This window comes from Lepisosteus oculatus, chromosome 15 (assembly GCF_040954835.1).
Source record: "Lepisosteus oculatus isolate fLepOcu1 chromosome 15, fLepOcu1.hap2, whole genome shotgun sequence".
NCBI classification, from domain to species: domain Eukaryota; kingdom Metazoa; phylum Chordata; class Actinopteri; order Semionotiformes; family Lepisosteidae; genus Lepisosteus; species Lepisosteus oculatus.
In genome coordinates, this window is record NC_090710.1 from 21,832,994 (window position 1) to 21,855,974 (window position 22,981).

Here is a 22,981-nt window from a genome sequence, read left to right on the forward strand (position 1 = left end):
CGCATTTTTAGAAAGACAACATCGATGCTCTGTTCGCTACCGTCAATGTTTAATTCAGGAAAAATACTACAAAAGCGCTAAAACCCCATGCAAGGTTCCTGAAAAAAAAATACGAATATTTAATGCTTGTTAACTGAGCACCGGGGTGAGTAGGACCAGCCCCCTGTGCGAGACGTGTTGAGCCTCGGGTGTTCCGTGTTTAGCTTTCAATCGTGTCATCTGGCGTCTGTCTCTACAGCCCGACGGCCGAACGCCTAGGCTAAGAGTCGCATCCCGAAAACAGATCGCAGAAAGCTGATAGTACTTAAATACTAACCCGGGGTGAAACAGTAGCTTTTAATGCTTAGAATTTGTCTAGTAAAAATTACATTAAAAGTGAGGTTTTCTCTCCGCGGCTACTTATATACCCAGGTCGTTTTAGGACTTCCGCGCCGATGACGCACCCTGATGACACTTTGATGTACTAACGTACACCCCCGGTTTGTTTATATGGCTGTAGCTGGCCTGCTGATGAAAGGGCGATGTCATCACAAAGAGACTTTAATTGGATGGTATGCACCTACACCTAGTCATCTAAATTCCTGTCTGGTAAATAAGACGTTTTCCTGCGGCGCAACTATTCTTTTGGACTCCGCTAGAAGATGGTTGGTTGACGCAGAGTCGGCCTGTGTGTGTTTATGCCGCACCGCTTCGGCAGAGGAACACGAACAAATGCATTCAGATTGAATGTACGAAGGCAAAACGTTTGGCTTCATTATATAACATGATACTTTCATACATTACTACAAATATGCATCAACAACGCACAGAACTCAGTCCCTGAAAATAAACGAGCGTAACACCCCATTAATTCCAAACTCAAATAGCATTTAAACTTCGCACTTACGAAGATTTAAAGAAGACGTTCAGGTTTATAGATAAAGGAGGCTACCAGCTCATAAATTAACCTCCAAACACAACAAGAAAAAAAATGATAGTGATTATTATGTGTTTAACGTTAGAAAAACAATCCCACAATGTATACAACATAGGCTTATTCATGTTTTCGCGAAACCCCTCTCGCGCAACCGAATCAGACTTTCCGTGTGATTTTCAGGTTTGTGCATTTGAGCACCTTTTATCATTAAACTCTTACTTCAACGATGACTGTGTTTTCTACCGGTGTTGGATTAAACTGTGTTCTAAAACAACTGAAGAAACAGTCACAAAACATTCTCGAACTGAATTCCAAATCACCCCATTCTTTCAACATTGCCACTTAAAAGTATTCACCTGGATGTGCAATGTGTTTAGTGTTCGTAAAGAGAACGGAGTCAGTGCACCGCCGACATTAAGAAATATAAATGAAAAGAGGTACCACAGCTCACTAATTCATGCAAGAAGCGGAGCAAAAGTCCCGATAACGTTTCGTTGCATTTATGGTAACCTGTAATTCCGAATCGCCACATCTGTGCGTTTTCGGGACGCGAAGCTGAATGTTACACTACAGAAAAACACTGCTTCACAAAGGTCACAGTTACATCGCCCAATCACACCCTTCATTAGCGCAAACACCACCACCGTCTACGCAGCTCGTCTCCCTAAATCTAAGGCTAAGATTACATCAGTGCAAAGGCGACGTATTGTAGGCCAAGGAGTTACTGCACCGCAACCCAGTTGTTCAAAATGACAGGATCCAACGTTACACCTTCCACTGGAGAGATTAACTACTACTGCCAAGTACTCAACGCTTCAAAGTTGCTCGTGTTCCCAAAGGAATTGCAAAAAAAAGTGGAATAAATCCTAAGAATTAGATATAATGCTTCTTTTTTTTTTTTACCAAAACAGGGCACTTCGGATCCGAGCAGATACGATCTGCTAATGCGAGCATTCGCAATGCTCTATGAATAGCAACCGAGCAATTTATGTATTGCTGGAAGTGTTGCAGAGTGTCCACAGTCCAAAGCGGTTTCTCAAGTTCACCCGGGATATTTAAACATTCTTGGGTTTCCTTTAAAGTGCCGAAGGCTCCACACCGCGTCTTAAGCCAGCTAAGCTGCAATCCGCTAATGAAGAGCAGACGGCAACTCGTGCCTCGCGGCATTCCAGCAAAAATACGAGCGCGTTCGCTCTGATCGCGGCTCTAATTGCTCTGCACGGGCCGAGCCACGCTCTCCCTCCCTGCAATGTCGTCGTTTTTCAACTTGGTCGAAATAAAAATAAAAAAACCGGCCCCCAGCACACGAAAAACGGGAACTGTACTTTAAACCAAGCCATCGATAGACAGTTACTGCATTAGTCAGAAAACATGCTGTCCAAAAGCCCTTTGGCCCCTTATACTGTAATCTATGAGGAACAATACGTTCTATGCACCTCTGAAAATAAGTCTCATTCAAATAACCACATTTATACACAGTACAACTTTATATAAAATAAGAAGCATACGATCACCTTCCTTGGGGACAAAAAAGTTATTTAAAGGACTCAAGATTCAAAACTTCGTTATACACTCTTCTGAGATGCTGAACCATCCTTCTACAAAGACCATCTCATTCTGGGGAGTGGGGCGTCTTCTCAAACCTCCGATTTGTTTCCAACAAATACATCTGAATTATTCCAGCTGAGAGTTTTGGATCTTTATGCAGCCAGAAGGTGAAGTCTGGACCAATAGGTCTTGCCCCACAGAGACTACCACGCTGGATTTAAATGTGTTTGTACCTTTCTGCAGTTGACATACTCTAAATTTTCCCCAACAACTGAGAATATCACCCTAACCAAACAAAGTAAACCTCTTCCGTGCTAAACTGCTCAAGAAGGGCTCATGAGGAGTTTAAATTGTCAACTGACTCACGCACGGTCTCTGATTAGATCCAGATAAACTGCGCCAAACTCCTTTGACCACAATCCAGTTCTTGAATGCGTTTTAGTCTCCTTGCCCTTAACAGTGCTTTTCGTGCTACACCACCTCCTTTAAATCTTCATTTCAAAAGCTACCTTCACACTGCAGATAGCTGGATGACACCTGAGCCCTCTGCCAGCTCTTCTGACAAACCAGCGCTCGTCATCTCCCTGTTCCTGAAGGATATTACCTTCAAGTATTGCTCATCCTTGTTAGCTGCTTTTGGGGTCATCCAGTCTGGGGTTCATCAATTATAGATGATGTTTCTCTGCTCCGTGCATGTTGGCTATGCTTCAGATACCACACCTCAGAAACTAGAGTGCTCGGGGTTTTCACTCAACGTCTTTCTCTTCGCTATGCAAAAAAATCTGTTCTATTGCTGCCTGAAAGCCTAGAAATGTTCAAATCGGTTCACCCAGATTAAGCTTTATTTCACTGCCACACCAAAGCAGCCTTTCAGCTGTCGAGTGGAATATGGATGCAAAGAGGAACAAATTCTGCTAATGACCAGAAACGCCCACCAATGAGTCATCAATTAGACTTGATTGGTAGATGTGATGGATTGTGTACTATTACACTTCTCACATAGAGTTTACCTTGAGATGTTGTGATTACACATACATTTGAAGATGATCAATGGCAATTAAAGACTGCTTAACGACAAGTTATTTTCACACAAAAGAAAACGCTGTTAAAGTTATGAGAAAACACACTAGTGAAGGCTTTGAGTATATTTTGAATGCTCGTAATATATCGTAACTCCTGCCCATGCCTAAGTCTCTTGTACAGCAGCGTATCTATTACATACACCCATCATGTTATTTCATATAACAATGCTAAGCATTTTCCAAACTATAGCTCCTGGATTTAAATCTCCAACTATAAATCAACATTAATATTCTGAATCCTTTAAACGACAACAATCGCTCCTCATATGAAATCTAGACACCTGACAATTGCAAAGGAATGTGGTAAAAGCCGCCAATTATCCATCTTTTTCTACCCTTCGCCATACTTTAAACCATCATGGGGAAAAGCCAACTACAGTGATGAATTCTTAATGTAAACCTCTTCAATAATGAAAATGAGCTGCCAGCAGCCGTAATGCACAGAGTTTAAAGCTTACGCCCACTTAAGAAGGGTAGATTTGGGGTTATCTTCGGTGGCGGTGGAATTTATTTTACCGTTTCTGTTAATTACGAGGAGCACGGCTGCACACGCCAGCTCTGCGCAGACGGGGCCAATTCAAATCTCGCCACGGCGGCTCTTTGGGATTGTCTCGATAACAGGGTTAGATCCTACCCGTTTCGTGTACCCATCAGAAAGTCTTAGATGGCCCTGGTTATGATCCCACGAGTCGCCCTGCGCACGAAACCACCCTCAACTTCAGATCCTGTTTACATCATGGGCACGCGAGGCAGACCGCGAACAGCAGGACTGGTCCGACCCGGCGGGGACGCGAGGTTACCGCCGCGCGCGCCGAGGAGACCCCACGACACTCGCAACTCCGACGCCAAGATGAAGTGGCGGTGAATCGCAACGCGGAAACGGACGAAAGAACGTTCTTTCCCCCCCCGAGATGATTGCGCTTAAACAGGAGCACATTTCACACTCAGTCTGCTCGTGTGAACACCTTACGCCTAAAAAAAAAAAAACAGCTTCCAAATCGGAAGCTTTCGACGCCACGAGAGCCGATCAGAAGCCGCAAGAGTCTGGCTTCCCGGAACTCAGTCTCACACCGAGGACAGAGCGACAGAGCGCCGGACACCGCGCACTGTGGAGCGGATCCTTTGAGCGCGATCGCACGGGCTGTGGTCCTACGTGCTCAGAACAAAGCCGTGCGCGCCGTCTGTTCGGATTTATTTCGAGACAGACCAGAGATGGTACTAAAAGTAAATCCCCCCCCTGGCACGAGCGGGGGATTCGGGGCCAGCTGAGCGGTCGGGGGCTTCTAGAAAACAGCTCTGGTTTCAGACGTCTTTTCACGATTTTGAAGGAGGCGACACAAATATATGCGTCTCTTGAAGCGGGCCGCGCGTTCAGGTCGCGCACGAAACCGTTTAGCCGATTCCCCTGAATTCTTACCGCGTAGACGATTTCAACGCGAGCACATGTTATGTATAGTTTTTAAACAAGTAATAGGAATTAATCGCCGTTGTCTTCCATCCCGTCCGAGTGCTTCCTGTCGTGTGCTATTCACTAGGCTACGACCCACGAAGCGCGGCGCGGAACACAGCCCGAGGTGAATACCAAGTTATAATTAATTAACATAATTAAGATGGATTACACAGAACTCTATACAGCCGGACGTCTGATTTCAGACACAGAAGGAGAACCGTATTTGCCGTTAAGGCTGAGGTCACGCAAAGCTAGCGAAGCCTCGAGACGACAAAACTATCTTTCTTTTGAAAGTTCCCCCCTTTTCGATTCGCGGCCTCCGAGACGAACAGAGATCGGGCAAACCGGCTACAGCGACAGTCATTTTTAAACTTTCCTAACTCATTCTCTCCTTCAGCGACCTGTGAAGTCTTTCACTTTGATCTTCACGCGATTTCTTGTTTTCGCAGCCAGTCTAGTGTGTTCCCCCGCGCACACACACACACAAGTTTGTGTCGCTTCGGCTCCGAGATCCCAAGCGCTTGTCTAGACCAATCGATCATAACACAGACTAAAAATGCATGACAAATAGCTGTCTTTTATTATCGTTCAGAAGCCCGGCGAAAACGCAGTTGAATCCATCCGAAAAAAAATCCCAAATCAGTCTAACACTTGCAGCTCTTCAGTGTTCACGGACACCTGGGCATATACATTCACACACTAAATACTATTTTAACAGCACCTTCTACGTCTTAAAACACTCCAGAGTTTCATATGTTAATCTACCCCATTACTTCATGCAGGCTCCGCTAAAACGCCAACAAACGACACAGCACTGTTTTATATTTCAATTGATCGCTGGAAGCCCGAACGTGAGAAAGCTCTTTGTCCGCGAGCTGGCTTGCTAAAGGTAAACAGAGACCCTTCAATCCCATTGAAGGTGCTGGATAACTAATGAGCTGGAAAACGCATTGATCCGGAGAGTACTTCCTAATTAACGCTCGGTCGCTGACCCTGGAAAAGAGTGAAAACCGCCTAAAACGCAATCGGTGATAAAAAGTAATATCTGTATAAAATAAACCCAATACGGACAGAGCACAAGGGGTTCTTCTCAATGAGGCTTAACATGCAAACAAAAAAAAACTCGATCGAAAACACGAGTTAATCTTGGGCGGTGTTGCATGCCCGTTTTCCATTTCCGTGAACTGTAAAAAAAAAGAAGGGGGGGGGGGGTGGAGGGGTCGGGAACATTTTAAGACTGTTAATCTATCCGCGAAGCACGGCGAGTTAAATCAGATCAGACGCGTCAGAAAGTAATTTGTAGCAGTCTGGTTCACACCTGCACGAGCCTATCTGCGGTCTATAAGCGCGCGGAGGGGAGGGGTGTGAGCGAGAACACAACATATATAGCTCTCCAGAAGGTTTCAGTCTCTGCCGCAGTCTCTATCCTGTCTCTCCGGCTCGTAACGAGCACCTCTCTTCACCCCCCGAGACACGTCTCCTCACCGCACACGCACGCAGACCGACACCGCGGGGATGCCCTCCGACTGCGTCGAGCCGCACGATTATTTATGAACTAGGCTACCATAAACCTGGGCGAGGCTCTTTTTCTGTAACGCCGGCGGCTTCATCTCGGGGCAAAACGTAACTTAGATGTGACCGGGGCGAAACGGGCCGGAGGGGCGGATCGTTCCCAAGTTCTGGGGCAGAGGAAAAGCCGCGTGAGGTTCTCTCGGCGTTTCATTACAGCTCCGTGTCAACTTTCGAGTCGGACATTTCGTTTTCTCCTCTCTCCGGGCTACTGTCCCTATGCGCTACCAGGACTGTAAAAAAAAAATCGGTTCGGCAGCCGGGAAGCCCCTGTCACGACGCTAACAAATGATTCATTATTGACATTAAGGTTTGCACCCGTTCAGGGGCGAAATGATTAAAATCCAGCCGGAGTAATTCATCAACCGTCCGCAATTACCCTGGCGAAACATCCCAAGACCACCCGTCTCGCTATCGCTTTTTGTTGTTCTGTTCCGCGCGATAACAAGCAATATAAACGTGTTAAATCGGACTCCACCAGACGCTAAACATAAATTTTACTCAGACCTACTGCCGAAGCGAATTCTCCACGACTTCCAACACTTAACAAATCCGATATGACCAGGAATCCCGCTACGTCTGAGAAAATCCGCCAGTTTTCCTCTTGGCCGTTGTTCACGGGGTTTTTAATGCGTTCTGCTGCGTAGGTCACTGTACATGCAAACATCTGATTTCGCCCAGCAAAGTGGCAAAAATAAAACGAACCAGGACAGAAACATGTCTACAGCCCAAGCCGCTTAATGCTAAAACACATCGTCTTACCTGCGTGATAACCGAGAGACTGAATTCCGTACAGAATCCGATCCCGTCTTGGTTTTTAAGTTGTTGTTGTTTTTTTTCCCCCTCGTAACTTTTAGGCTTCGAAAATTCAAAGGAGACACGATCCACTAGCTTAGTTTCACAGTAGCGCAAACATCCAAGTCAAAAACTCAAACTCATTCAGCCCAGCGTCTTGCAGAAGGAAACGAGACGGGCTGCCCTTCAGAAAAGCTGTTGCTGTAGTTTGATCGCAATCGACCGATCTCCGGTGTCGGGGAACAGAAGGAATTAAGGCTCCCAAGGTGCTTTAAATTTTCCCCTCTCTTGCGCTCTCGGTCAGGCTTTTCAGAATACTTTTTTTTGTAGTGATCCAGAGAGTCACGGTAGATTTCCAGTTGGAAGAAAACTGCACAAAATTCAAGGAATATACATACATCCTCAGTATTTACAGCGATTAATTTTTAAGATCCAAACGTTAAAGGCGCGGGTATTCCTCGGAACGAAAGCGAACTTGGGATTTTCGCGTCTTACACCCGGGTACAGGTGGCGACGGTCCGCGGACTCTGGCAATTAATACAGCCCACTGATGCCTCACAACGCCATGTTGGGTCTACCGCACTCGCTGAACACGCCGCTTCGGAGCGTAGTAGTTACCCTCTCCTCTTACACGACATCCCTCTTTTTTCGGAAGCTGTGTTCATTTCACACCTCTTCTCTTCTCGACTCTTCTTTAGGGTTCTTTTCTTTTAAAAAAAATGTTTCGTCCTTGCTTTTCTCTCCTCTCTCTCTCGCTCGCTCTCAACAGTTCCCTTTTCTGGCTCTGCAGCACCAGACACCAGCTGCTGCTCTCTCCGTGCGTGCAGCGGAGACTGAGCGCTGAGAGCTCCTCGCTCCCACTCACAGACTCTACCCAGAAGGCCAGTCGGGGAACCGCAATTACCATAAACCTCCAGCAAACTTACTTCGCTCGACGGCCGTGTAAAACAAAACCAGGGAGTCTACTCGCGTTCATTCCCCTGACTGCGCCGTGTGCTTGCTTATTACAAGACGCAAGGCTGCTGCTTCGCTTTCATTATTCCTGGCTTTTGTTTCCCCCTCGTCACAGATTAATTTAAAGCCAAGTGAGAGAGGCGGGGGGGGAGGTGACGACGTATGCTTCGTTTCTAAAACTTTCTCCCCGCTAAACCTTCCGCGGCAATTTTTTTTTTTGATACAGCAGTGAAATCAGAGGGACTGAATGTTGCGCGGCGGCGAAGGTCTTTAGGTGAATTTGTCATCGAATATCGGGTGAAATCATGTTATGCGACACGCTTAAACCTTCCTGAATCGTCCCACTGCTAGCGATTCTGCTGTGGTCCTGGCTCTGGCCGAGCGCAAGCGCCGCGTGGAGCGGACTTTATTCATTCTTTACTTACCTTTGCTTAAAGTCTTTTGCCTATTTAATGTCTGCACAAGCTCCCTGCATTTTATTTCAAAGGAAATACAGTTTGGGCTATAATATGTTTCTAAGTTGTTTTTTTTTTAAGTAGTCAAACATTACATACAGATAAATAAAAAAAATTCGGTCATTACCAAAATCCATTGGGTCTTTTATTTTTACTTTTTTACTTGATTTTGTGACACCCCCGTGTTAAATATATGATTCTCTGCGTTCAGATATGGACAATGATTTTTTTAGTGAAAAAAAATGTTAAAAATACGATAAATGTTGGTTTTTTTAAAAAAAAAACTACATTGCAGACCAGTTCTACAGAACATAGTGCATTCAAAATCTGCTTGTGGCTCAAAGCTGGACCGAACGGACTACCAGTGTAGGCAACCTGCTCTGCAGTAGTGGGAGGTGGGTCAATGTGTTATAGAAGAACGTAGTTAAAAGGGTTTGATGTACAAGGCCTGTATGCGGCTTTTCAATAGAAATCTATTTAAGTTCGGCGCGTCCCTCCTCGGACTGTTTTGGCCAGTGAATGCTTCTTTTCCGCTCGGCCACAGAAGATATCAGCGGGCTGTCGTCACCCGCAGGTCTTTCTCCGCAGGGCCAGGCTGGGGTTCGGTCTCTCGGGGTCTCCCCCCAGCAGCAGCCCAGGCAACGCAGAGGCCTGCGCGAGGCAGCAGACACGGGCCTGCGGCAGCAACACACCCTTCCTGCTTCGTGACCTGCCTCCACCCTCCATCACACCGACTGAGCCCCCAGAACGAGGACGCATTGATCTTGTCCTGTGGGTGCTTCTGTGGTGCTTCCTTGACTTTCGTTCTAGTCACTCCAGGACAGCAAATCATCCATGTCTCCCTGTTGTCACACAGGCACAAAAGACGACTGGCTTCTCACAGAACATTTCTACATCCCTCTGATGGTGAGGACCCGGAGAATGGAAAGGCTTTTAATGCCACCTATCTTGAGGAGAATTTGGATATATCCAGCCGGCCAGTGTTCTGAACAACTGCCAAAACACTTGCACGAGAGTTGTCTGCCTCTGATGCTACCTCCTCTGTATTTTTTAAAAGATCCGCCAATTTTAAGATCACAATCAAACCTTTGTGTCGTTATCCGTGCAAATGGCAAAAATAAAGAAAAGCAACCACATACTTCCCAGGACTTAAGGGAATGAACGTCTTAGACTGACAGGCTGAAGGAACTGAACCCTTTTAGTCGTGAACATAGATGACTACGAGAGAACTTGACACAAGTGTTCAAAATCTTCAGAGACACGGACAACCCCAACCCAGCAGGTTTATTCAGAATGAACACAAACTATGTAGAACTTAAAACCAAGAATGGGTGGCCCTTCTTTACTCAAAGAGTTGCAGGAGCATGGAACAAGCTACTCAGTCATAATGTTGAAGCTGATAGTGTAGTTTCTATGAAGTAACAGCTTGATCTTTGAGATCCTTGGATACATTAACGACTAAGCACTGAACAAGCTAAATGGGCCACATGGCCTCCTCTCATTTAGTACTTGTCTTCTGACACGAGCCAACCACAGTAACCTTGTCTCATGAGGATCATGAGGTACAGATGCCCATTGCAGCTGCTGAGTTTCCAAGGGCTCCGATGCCACCTGTTTGTCCATTAATGTCAGAGGTTCTATCATCTTCTTTAATTAATCAGTAATTGTGTGTGTTTAGGGGTTGGGGATGTCCTTCTTGAAGCTAGGACAGAAGACCTTGGTCCAAAGGGATCCAAAAATATAAAGTCCATAAAATGTCATATTTCAGTCAGTTAAACCACACTATAAACTTATAAATCCCCTCTGTGATTCACTTCATACCCGACACAATCAATCAGCTGATCTGCATTGAAAAGAATGGAGAATGGTTCTATGCTACTAATTTGACATCGTTCGCTTCAGTCCGGCAAGACTGTACACAATGTAAAACAAGCCAAAAAAGTGGCCATTTAAATGGTTCGTGTTTTTTTTTTAACTTAGTCCTAAACAAGAAGAATATTTTGAATCCCTGGGAGCTTAAGGGGGGTCATCATTTGTCTCTCATACAAAGTTTGAGCACTGCTAGCGTGTGCTGCTCATAGACCACAATGGACAACATCACACAGCGATCCTTTCAGAACAGAGTGACCAGCTGTTGAACAAACAATTTTGTTTTCTCCTGCGAATTAAAAATTGGACCAGCAGCTTGGCTTACTCGTTCACTTGCATGCTACAAGAGCCAACGCGTTAGAAGAAATCGACGTGGAAAAGAGATATGAGGGAAACAGGTTCAACTTTAAAGTATTGTAGAAAACAGCCAATTCGCCTTAGAGAGAGCGCCGGAACAGCTGAAAATGTCGTGCAGAAATCAGGCTGTTGCTTCCCAGTTTGGAGCAGCACCACACTTCGCTAAGCCTGTGGGAGATTCAAACTCCGCCGGTGCTTGTGCAGGGCACACAAAATAAGCGAGGATTTCCCATTTTTAAGAGTCACGGCGACTTCCCGAAAACCCGCGGGGACGCGCCTGCTTTTCCGAAACAGATCGCTGTAAGCCCTCACCCACCTTTCATTCAAATCCCCAACGGCTCGATTCTGTCACGGGCAAGTACTGAAAATGCTGTACTCAGCGCTGAGGCTGCCAAGTCTGTTTTTGGTCGTCTGAGTTTGCATATCCATGAACAAAAATAAGACAGGTCTGAAGAAGCTATTCTCTAAATCGTATTTGCGATGCGGTTGGTTGTTTTGTTTTTGTTTTTTACCTACCAGCAAGCTGTGAAAGACCCGTATCTCCTGCGCTGTATAGCATAGTATAGTACATATATAGTATAGTACATATATAGTATAGGATAATTGCGCACACACACTCCTGTTGTAATAGGATTGCCTGTAGTCTGACTGACAGCCCCCCCCCCGCCGGGAGTTGACCCGGGGGTCAGACCACTGTGCACCGCGTTTAGCGCGCGAAGCTGGACCGTAAACAACAACAACAACAAAAAAGCTGAAATACCTGTGTGGTAAGGACATTCTTCTTTGTTTCGCATGCATTTATTGGGACAAAACGGGTTTCTCGATTTTTCATTGAAGAGCTCACACGTTAACAGTCAGTAGTACACCAGACGGGGAAAGCACAAGTTTCAAGTAAGCCAGCAGGTATTAACAAGGGGTGGGTGAATATAGTTTAAGGGTAAACTTCTCCTTAATGTAAACGATCACATTTACATTGAACTGTTCGCTTTTCAAGGATTGACCCTTCTATCAGGGGATGCCTCTTGTAATAACTTTAAATATGGATACCCTGAAATGTCCATCGCCCACACAATCGGTGTACAAACAGGGCGAAAACGATATTTGAATGACAATAAACATCTAATAATAGATAAAAATATATATATAATATCATAAATCAACAATAATAAATGGCGACTACGACATTTTACTACAGTCTGGTTATGTTCAGTCACTACTTTAAAGCCATTGGTTAGAGTCCATCTTGAGCCGACGTCTGTGTGGAGTTCGCATGGTCCGTCTGTGAGCGTTTGCACTCGGTGATCTCGTTTCCTACTGTTAGCCATAAAATGGCAAACATTACTGGTATTTCTTATTTTTCCCTCCTTTCCGCGTGTGCGCAACACAATGTATAGGTGTGTCTTGTCCTGGTTGTCTACCCTCTGTTGAACTATGCTGTTACTGAAGTTGGATGATTGTGAAATGTTATAACCAATCGTACTTGCGAATTACATAGAGCCAACCGACAAAAGCCATTTCTCTTCGGATTTACACGCTGTCAGGTTAATTTTTCTTCAGTCATTTTTAAATTTACATTGATTTATATAATCATAAATCTATATAAATATATGCGCACAAATCAGAAAACTCATAGCAAAAAGATTGATAACGGTGGGTTCTAAACGCTGTGTGTCTTGTCTCCCGGTTCTGGTGTTCTTAGAAACCGTATGGCAAACGTTACCTGCACAGAATATTGGATTGTTCAGAGTTTTTATAGGATTTTTTTTTCCCACACAGTAACATTTGGCAGTAGACCCGGTGAAGGGTCACAGCGAGAACCCCTAGTTCGTTAAAGAGATTCGACAATTCCCTGAAATTCACGTCCACGTGTGTCGTCGCGTTGCTTTTCCAGCTTCTACCTTCACGGCCTTCCACGTTGTGTTATCACGATATGGCGTGTCGAGCAAGCAGCGAAACTTTTTTTTTCTTGCTTCTGTTTTGAAGTCGTATTGTTTCTGAGAACCACATCCTTTTTCCCCTCAGCGAGTAGCGAGTGAGGGCACATGAAACAGCTCACGTCACCGAACTATAATTAGTGATGGAGAGAAACCCCCTACAGGGGAGTATCTCAGGGAAGCGGCCAGCCCCTCGTCACCCCGTGCCTCCGCGCGCGCTCCCTCGGCGATCGCCTCGCCAAGCGAGCTGGCCGGCTGCGGCCGTGGGTGCCAGCCGCCAACTTCTCGCCGTACCCATCACTGTAGTTAATCGGGTGCGTGTGTGTGTGTTTGTGCGTGTGCGCTTCCGAGAATGACAAAAAGAACACCGAACGGCACGTGCGCCGCAGGCTACGCGGAGCCGAAAGTTTCCGCCCCGAGAGCCGCCGTGCCCAGAGGCTCCGGAGGCCGAGGCAGAAAGCGGCTCTGTGCGGCTTTCGACACTCCTGTTCGCCGCTGCCGCCGGCTCCCCCCGTCCCTCGGGTCTCCCCCTGATCTCCCTGCTTGCTACGCGACTGCGAGGAGACCGATGACCATGAAAGATGGCGATGTTCTCCCCCTCCCCCACCCTTTCTCCCGAGTCTCTGCCACTTCCTGAGACGGATCTCTCATTCACTCCGGTCCGGTTGCGAGCCGCCTGCGTTACAGGGGGGAACTGAGCACGATCCCGGAGCTGAGATAGCCAAGTCTGCGATCTCTGGGTTGTCACCTTTTTTAAATCAAATACACACTACTAGTTGTTTACAAACGCACGGCTTACTTTATGCCTTAAACATGCCTCTTTGTCTAAGTGTGTTTTTGAATGTAGACACGGCCAAGCGGCTTCCAGAAGAGTGCAGTTTGTACTCCGTGTCTTGTCTTGGGGAAGAGTTTAAGAGACCGTGGCGTGGTTGTTTTGTGTTAATTCGGTCAGATTCTTTGTTGATTCCTCAGAAGACTAACGTCGAAACGTCACTTGCGAGGAACAAAAAAGTATAAATAAACGCGATGATATGAGATATGGTGTTAAAAGGTAAGGCATAACGAGGCATATAACCCCAATACCAGCACGGAGTCTTCTGTAACCGCAGTGTTGACTGCCTTTATACTGTCGGGCGAGCTATTTTTAAACCGAGTGCTTTGTTTGGAATTCCTAAAAGCCAGCTGGGGATGATATTGAAAGTGGATTGTCTAAGTGCACAATCACTCCCCGCTCTCCGCGCCGAACCGAGAATGGCAGTGGGTGTGTGTGGGCGAGCTCGCGTGTGTGTATGTGTGTACGGCTGTTTGTCTGTTGGAAGGGAGTGTGTGTGTGTGTGTTGGTGGGGGTCGTCTCATTCTTCTCGAGGGCGGAGTAACAGCGCAAGAGGAGACTCCCCGGGAACTTGATATACTTGGTGAAGTGTTATTCGCAGCGCGTGACCTTGGTGCGAGCAGCGCGGGGAGCCGGCGAGCGTCCAGCGGAGCCTGCCTCTTGCGCGAGCTCAGCTGACGAGCTGTCTGAAGCGGTCTTTTAAAGCGGAGTTAATCGTTTGAGGCAGCGGCGTTATTCCTGCGAGCTGAAGATCAACTGTTAATCTCCGATGAGGCCTGCGAAGGGTTGGGGAAGTGTGCGAGTCAGGAGGGAAACTGAACGCCCCGGCGGTTCCCCACGGGAGCACCGACCCTTTGTTATCTCGGTGCGAGTCGCAATTCCCCAAAACGTCACGTCCCGGGCGGCCGCAGTACGGGAGAGGTTAAGAACGGACATTCGCCCCAAAGGCTCGTGTAACGATTAACAGAACGGCTTACAATTAGGAAAGCCACTCATTTAAGCACTTTGTCGTGTGTGTAACACCGCTGCATTGCACGGAAACAGGCCTTCGCCACAAGAGTGGTTATCGTTTTCTTTCAGGAGCTCCTACTTAAACACCAGTGTGAGTGTGCATTAGTCATTGTCATAACACGGGTAAAGACATGACTCACGGTCTTTCGGTGGCATTCATTATCAAAATTAAAACGCATGTGCCTGATTCCAATAAATGATTTCTCGCCCCGGATTTACGATGTGGAATATATTCCACTTAAAGAATACATTTGCAGAATCACGTGGCTCGTAAAAGCCGTGAATGGGCACAGTCCTCCTGTCCTCCTGTCCTCAGCGCGGGTAACGATTCTCTCTCACCTATTAGGCTCCAGGTGGAAGAACCTGCCGCCAGGGTAGAGGCCAGCACTCTTGAGTGAGACCTGCTTGGCGATACTCTGCCACAGGGGACTTTTGTAACATTTAAACAGATCCTCGTTTTCACTCTACTTTTGTAATGTGTAATTTAGTTTTACTCTCGGTTTTACTGGATCCGCTTTTACCTTATTTCTATTTACTACCGTTCTGCGTATTCCTGCGTGTGCTCGAGATCATCCGAAAAGCCCTAATAAAGTTAGATGATGATGATGATGATGATGATGATGATGGTGATTAGCGGTAGTATTTATATAATAGTTCAAGTAGGCAGCTGCGTCAGCATGCGTAGGCTGCAAAGGAACAAGTCAAAGGTTTATTCCGTGCTGAAAAGAGAAGAGATCAGACACAACGTTTCGACTGCGGAGCCTTCTTCGGGTGTGTATTTATATAATATAATTTTAGAATTATATATGTAGTAGAAGGCTTGGTATACCCTAAACCCCTCTCTGAACGTCAGGAGTCACAACAGCGAAGACGAGGACATGAAGACGCAGAGGATTCCGCCTTGAAATAGCCTCTCAATCTAAAGCGAAACTCATATTTTGATAACTGACACTGGGGTCTAATTGGCCGTTGGCCTTCTGATACGTACGTATACTTAGGCGGACAAAATGTCATCCTGTCGTTAATAACCTTCCTTATGAGTAATCAGTTACAGTTAAATACATGACTACACATGAGTTCTGTGTTTTTATGTTCGTATTGAAATGTTTTAAGTTCCCTGTGTCTGTTGAAGGATCCTAGAACGCAAACCAAGTTGTTTCATTCTTCCACATTTCCTAAACGCTGGTGCGTCTTTAAATAGCTGGACAGCCTATCGGCTGAGCGGAACAACGCTGTCCCGGACTCTGGTGCCGCAGTTCAAGGACAGAGGAGAACAGCACGCAAGTGACTAATCAGAAGTGGAAATCTCCCTCACGCCTGTACAACTGACATACGTAAACAGAAACCTTAAGTTGGAAAGAACTCTTTGTTTGTTCGCGCACTATTTACACTGGCAGAAGAAAAAAACCGCAGTCAATTCTTCAGTGAAGTCGCAGCTGCCTTGTGCAGGAGCGCAAACAGTTTATACACTGCGTGGAAAAAAAGGATTGCGCCACATTCCCAGAAAACAATCTTCCCGATGGAGGCCTGGAAGGCATTTTACTGAGAAGCTTCGTGCTTGTCGCCGACAGCTGATTCGCCTTCATCGTCCAACGTCCCGCCGGGCCATGACTGAGCTCTGATAAAATCTGAATCTTTCCATCTTTGCTTTGCAACTGGCAGTGTAAATACGGGTGCCATGTTCCGTGTAAACACACTGTTCTCTCTGGATATACGACCGTTGTCGTAGACAGGCAGAAGTGCATCCTGTAGAATATTGATTTATCAGACAGGGGCCGTATATCTCTGTAGCACGTTACCAGATGGGGCCATCCAGCGCCTCACGTCCCATCCCACAGCACAATGAGAAGTTTATTTGTTCAAACAGAAAATCATTTTTGTGAAAAACCAAGAGGCGAGAACAGGCACTATGCTGGAACAGTTCTCTTTTGCACAATGTCCTGACGGGTCAGTGAGAATTTGCTCATCTGCAGTGCACCTGTACACAAGGCCCCCGTCTGAGAGGTGCAAGAATCCTGAACTGCTCCCTACTGAAACAAAGACAGTTGACTGTGGGGCAGGTCTCTCGCTGTCGAAGTTACGGAGCGGCGTGCCTCTCACTTAATGCCATGTGTCATTTCCAACAATTCCTGTTGTTATCTCCACAGATTCGTTTCTGAAGGTCCATGTGGAAATACAGGTCCGTTCAGTTAGTGCACGCCTCTACACCGCATGCCTTTCAACTCCTCTCGATCCAGAGCTCGGCAAGAGACCCTCCCAGTCTGCACCACTGCCCCTGTACTACCTCAGTTAAATCAGGTAAGAGGATTAATATAGCAGTTCAGGGCCTCATTTTGTTCTAGTATTCAGCAATAGAGTGGATCGCAAGGGGTGCTTACGCCGTATATTTGTTGTGTTATCACTCTGCTAACGTTCTGCAGTGGAATACCCGCGGCCTTTGCAGATTCACCTTCCAGAGCTGCAGGGTAACCTTGCAGCCTCTTCAAAGCTCAGGCCGTCCTGCGAATCCCCTGTTAGTGACAGGGTTGCCTTCTGATCGAGCCTTCCCCTGGCCTTACATAGGTCTCATTTTCATGTCGCTATTTATATCTGGGACGGTGTCTGTTTTCTTGCGTCAAGCCTGCCCCGGTCTCTTGCCAGCTGACGTGACTTAAGCTTGCTCGCTCTGTGGCCATGACTGAGGACTCGTTTGTTAGCGAATTAGAACTGGAAAGAGACGCTCGGCCGTGCAACTGCAGGGTCGCCCGCGGTGTCTGTTTAAGGCCTCCCGATTCGCAGCAGCCAGCCCTGCGCTTCCCAGTCCTGCGCTTCCCTGTCTTGTCTTGCTGGAGCCCTGGGACGGCACACGGCGGGGAATGAGGAAGTGCAGGCAGTCTGCTCCAGTCCCCCCACTCATTTCACACCACAGCCCCATGCTGGCGGATCAGCACGGACTGCAGGGGCAGCAGGCCACTCCCGCGGAGCCCTCACACCCCCTCTCTTCAGGGAGGCGGGTCACGGTGAGCTGGTCTAAATCATCTCGCCTTTGTTTTGGCTTTTTACAGCCAATAATAATCAATAATCCTAATTCCTTACACTTATATAGCGCTTTCCTGGATGGTCCACTCAAAGTGCCTTACAGCTAATGGGGACTCCCTTCCACCACCAATGTGCAGCTTCACTTGGATGATGCAGACATTACTCTCACCCCACACCAGCTCTCAGTGGGGAGGAGAGCAGAGTGATGAAGCCACTTCATAGATGGGGATTATGAGGAGGCCTCGATTGGTAAAGGTCAATGGGATATTTGGCCAGGACACCAGGGTTACACCGCTACTCTTTTGGAGTACTGCCCTGGGATTTTTAATGACTAGAGAGAGTCAGGACCTCGGTCCTAAGACTCATTCAAAGGATGGTGCCTTTTGGGCACCTGCAGGGTGATGGAGCTGCGGGCCAATCTGCTGTAAAGCACTGGGTTTCAGAACCTGTCATTTTGAAACATGGTCTTCCTGCAGTGTAGTGGTTAGCTGCCTCGCACCGCGGGGGCGCCATCAGAATGGAGTCTGCACGTTCTCCCTGGGTTTGTATGGGATTCCCCCTTCCAGTCTCCTCCCACAGCCCAAAGACATGCTGGTAGGTTCACTGGTTTCTGGGACAACTGGCCCTGGTTTGAGTGTGCCTCAACTTGAGTGTCTGAGGCTCGAGTGGCATGGGCTAGTGTGTGCCCTCTGCCAGACTGGTGTCCCGTTCAGGGTGTGTCCTGGCTTGTGCCCGTTCCTGACCAGGATAGGATCCAGCTCCTCGGCAACTCTGTACTGGAAAAAGAGCTCAGAAAGTGAATGGAGGATCTTCCTGTTCAGACCAAGATGGCCTCCTAATTTACTGTTACGTCTCACATGTGAAATTGCGCGTGTAAGGTGTGCAGCGGCTCACAAGGAGAGTTCAATCCTGGGCTCACAGAAGACCCCTCCCCCACTCCTCAGACAGGAGGTGAACTCCGCTGTGCCAACAGACTGGATATCCGACGGTGGGAGAATTCAATGCTCTCTGGGTTCCTAGAGGATTAAGCCACTGTAAGAGGCTCAGCTGAGCTCCCGCTCTCTTATTTAAAAAAAAAAAATGTTTCTGTGCTCAACACTAAACTCGGCCGGTATCACCCTTGGAAAAACAGGATTGGGAGCGTCAACACTGGAGCTCCTGCACGGAACAGAGTGACCATCTGACCTGCGCTGCTTCTCGGATTTCACTCTGCTTCTGTGCAAAACCTGGCAGGCATCATCCGCCCTGATTTACAAATTCAGCTTTAAGAAATTCTGTTCCTGTGTAAAGCAGGATGGCCTGTCAGTGTGTCGGTGTGATGCATTATTGCACATTGCTTTGCGACAGTGTTTAAAACACGCATTAGCCTGGAAGCCACTGGCAGTTGGGGCTGTTATTGCCACTGTCATCATCATTATTTCAGAAGGATCTCCTTCTATACGCGCAACAGCAGCCTCATAGCCAGCAGTCTGTTCACGTACGTGTAGCACTGCCATCTACACAAGCAACACTGCTTTTGCGCTGTCGAGAGCAGCAGCAGATGTGGATCTCCGAAGAATTCAAAAAAAGTGAACGTGGTTGCGTGTAGCCTGTTTCCTTCCAAGTGATTGGGTGTGTGTAACTCCACTGCGAATGCCTAAAATTAGACCACGGAACGGATGCAGTTGAAAGACAAGAGCTAAGTTGTGGTTGTACGTGATCTAGTGTGCGAAAGGACTTTCAAGTACGCTTGGGCTTACTCGTTTTCAAACTGGTGCGTATCGACGTTTCAGTTCTCAGAAGATGGACTTTCTGCCGACGCGAATTCTTCGTATAAATGAAATGGTGTTTCGGGAATAGCTCACCCTCCAAAAAAGGGTTTCTCGGCAAGTTTTAAAATGATCTCCGTTCATTGTTATAGCCGTGGGCAAGCTCATGGGAAAGCACGTTACTGAGGTAAAATACAGTACATCTGCAATGGTGACCATAAGCAGTCTCTGCTTTAAAATAAGTGCACACGGAAATAGCACACTGGACGTGGAATGAGCTCTCGTCACATAAAAAAAACACGTCTTCTGACACAGAATCGGGCGCAGCGGTATGTCTCCGGGGAAGTCAGAACTGTGAAATGGGTGCCGGGTCTATAGCTTGAGAAGTAACCGCAGATCTGGATTCCTCACTGACACTGTCACGGTTTTTCACGCTTTCCCCCAGTCCAAGGCAAAAACGTCGAAAAAATAAAACCCAACTGTGGTTGTAGAACTGAGCGCGAGTAAATCAAACTGGTGTTCGTGTAGTGCGGCAGGTTCCTAGCTCCCAAGCTGCCGAGGGCCCGGAGCTGGAGAACGATTGGAGATTTTATTAATCTGGCTAAGAGCTCGGGGACTGATCTTGATTTAATAGGTCCGCAAAGCGCCGAGGCAGGCAGGCATGAATGAATACGAATGCTGCGTCTGTTCCAGCGAGCGGATTAGCAAAACAGCAGGCGAAAAAACACGAAACCTGCAGCAAGGCGAGGTCACGGAGCGCGGAATCTAACGTTGTGAGATTTACTATAATGACTGCGCGAAGCGGTGCAGTTTACAGCAAGTCAGACCGAAAGACGCGTGGGCAAGAAAATGTAGACAGAAAGTAAGTAGAAAAGATGGGGGACGATAAGTCTTCAGATCTTTGCACAACCGTTTGAGTTTACTGGAATTTATGCATGTATGCAAAAAACAGGCTGCAAAGCAAGCCAGCTCTTAAAAAGTACCCCCACCCCTCCACAAAAAAAGAAAAAAGCAACCACCGAGCTACTTGAAGAATGCACGTGTTGTGTGAGTGTAAGCGCTCAAGGAGGAAATATATATTTAAACCGCACGATGTTCCAGATTTTTTATTACGTTTTTTTTCCTCCAAAAAATCACGTTAGACCTGTTTTCCCTTTTTAATTTCACTAACGGTTGGTGCGTATAAATAAAATAATAATAAATCTTTAAAAACGGCTTTACTGTGATTTGCATGTGTCCCTTTTTTTAGATGTTGTCTTGGGCAAACACAGCTACCAACACGCAGATAATCTTAAGTGTTTGCAATAGTTAAAGGAAGAGAGGACAGGGCATCGACTAAAGCAGCCGGGACGTGGAAACTGAAGCCCATTGATCTGCTGCTGTTGCTGCGCGTGGACGCGCGAGGACTGTGTCTTCGGAAGACTTTCTGAAAACTGCCCGTTGGTAATCATTTTCGTATGCGCAGAAACCCCCGGCACGCAGAGCTGCGGTCACAGTCTCTGTTTCATAATATCCCTGTCCTCCAGCGCGCAGCCAAAGCCCTTCCAGAGAACTTTGAGAATCTGGAAATATCACAGTCTTGTACAAACTCGTCTGGAGGCACACAACCGAGCCGCGTCCATTCCAGAGAACAGTCCCTAAAAACCACTAAGTACGGGTTGTGTCAAGTCATGACCCTTCAGAATGCTACTGGCGATGCTGCTAATATCCTCGTAATACCCGAGAACGAGAAACATCATCAATGCAATAAATCTCGCAAGCACAGAGGCGTCTTGAATTGCACGACATTTAACCACAGCACTCTGGAGCAGAACAACAAAAAAAGTCTTTGTCTTCGCGAGAACGACGCCTCCGTGGTCACCTCGGTTCCTGGCCACGTGAGAGCCCCTCCCCACACGGAATCGCTACATTTTCAGCGTTGGCTGAGCGCTGGTCCCAGTTGACTGCACGGCACCTTTGTGTGGGAACGACGTTAAACCCCAGTCCCGCGTGTCGGTGGCGGGTCGTGAGCGTGTGCGTTCAGGGCCCGTGTCTGGGGGCGCTCGGGAACTGTCCGGACCGCGGAGCCCTGAGAGGAGTCGACTCGTTCACAGCACTTGTATTTTCCGTGCTAGAGACATTTCATGCTGCTAAGATCAGGCCATTTTTTTCCCTATTCCATACGCTACACCGTGCTACTGATCTCACCGCACATGAATGGGATGTTGTTTGGTTGTGTTGGGTTTTTTTTTACCGTTTTTGAACACGCTTTTGAAAACAGTATTTCATAATTGCTGCAACAAAGAAGTCAACAGGCATCTGTTCTTGTTGCAGCTGAGGAGAGACTCGGAGATTAACATTCCGCGCGGTGCTTAACGTTAAAGGAAACGGGAAGGATTTGCCTTCGTGTTAAAAGGGAGGCGGTCTATTGTGAGCCGCCCTTGCAAGACACTTGCCTTTTTCCCCCCAACACAGAAGTTCGGAATCCAACATGAAATCTTGCTCTGGATGCGATATCGTTTTCGCAATCTATATTTCCATATCTATCGTACCGCAGAACGAAAGCCCCAAGGGACAGCATACTGTATACGGGAAACGTTTATGTCCTAACCTGTGTGTAACTTTTATTTCGATCAGCTTCTTTGGTTTGTCAAAAGGACTGGCGAGTTTACATATTTCCCGGGTCTCAGACGCGAGTGGCTTTTGCGTTCATTTAAAAACACGTGGAAGCAGGCCAGGGTGCAGCTGGAGGTTACAGTGTTTACGCGGCGCATTACACTCAGAAACCACCGTCAGGTTTGCTCCCCGCCGTCTGCACATCAATGCGGGGCGAGGAAATTCTCCCTTTCGGACAGGGAGGAGGAGGGGGAGAGGGAGCGTCGAGGGGGCGTCGGGGGCACGACTCTGTCAAAGGCGATTTATCTCGCAGCAGCCGCGCAGTCTCTGGCCCTCACTTCGCTCTGAATAACAATAGCAGAGATCAGCAGCTTTTCAGGCGCTTAGCGGAATGAATAGGTTTGCGGAAGACGCCAGCGCTCTGCTCCACCGGGCAGGTCTCGTGATGCCTTCCGCGCTCTTCACGATCAAGCCGGCTGATATTCCTCTCTCGGCTGCACTGTATCATAAAGTACAAACACAGAAGCCTATTCGCACGCACAATCTCCATAATTACCCGTCCACTTGACCCTTTCCTGCGTAAGCAGCTCTGAACGCACACACGCAGGCGAGCGTGCGAGCGACCACACACACACACAGACTCACGCACGCACATAAATCCTTTTTTTTCGTCCGCTTTGCTGACAGCCGTGTGCTTTGCAGCACAAGTTTTTCAATCCGCCGGGCTCCCAACGCCAGTTACTTCGGGATCGTCACACGATCCACACGAGTTCCGTAGGTTTTTCAACGTTTCAACCTTTCAATTATATAATTCTTTACCATCATGCTGGATGGGTCGTTTCATATAC

At 47.3% G+C, this 22,981-nt stretch overlaps 1 protein-coding gene across 4 annotated transcripts in view; it reads right to left on the reverse strand.

Annotated features, from left to right (window-relative positions):
* bcor (BCL6 corepressor) overlaps positions 1–8,360 on the reverse strand; it is a 61,360-nt gene extending 53,000 nt beyond the window's left edge. For all 4 annotated transcript variants that reach the window (XM_015364243.2, XM_015364244.2, XM_069179202.1 and 1 more), the window contains exon 1: positions 7,328–8,360. The gene's annotated coding sequence lies outside the window, so the exon portion shown is untranslated. The remainder of the gene's footprint in view (positions 1–7,327) is intronic.
* Between the last annotated feature and the right edge of the window lie 14,621 nt (positions 8,361–22,981).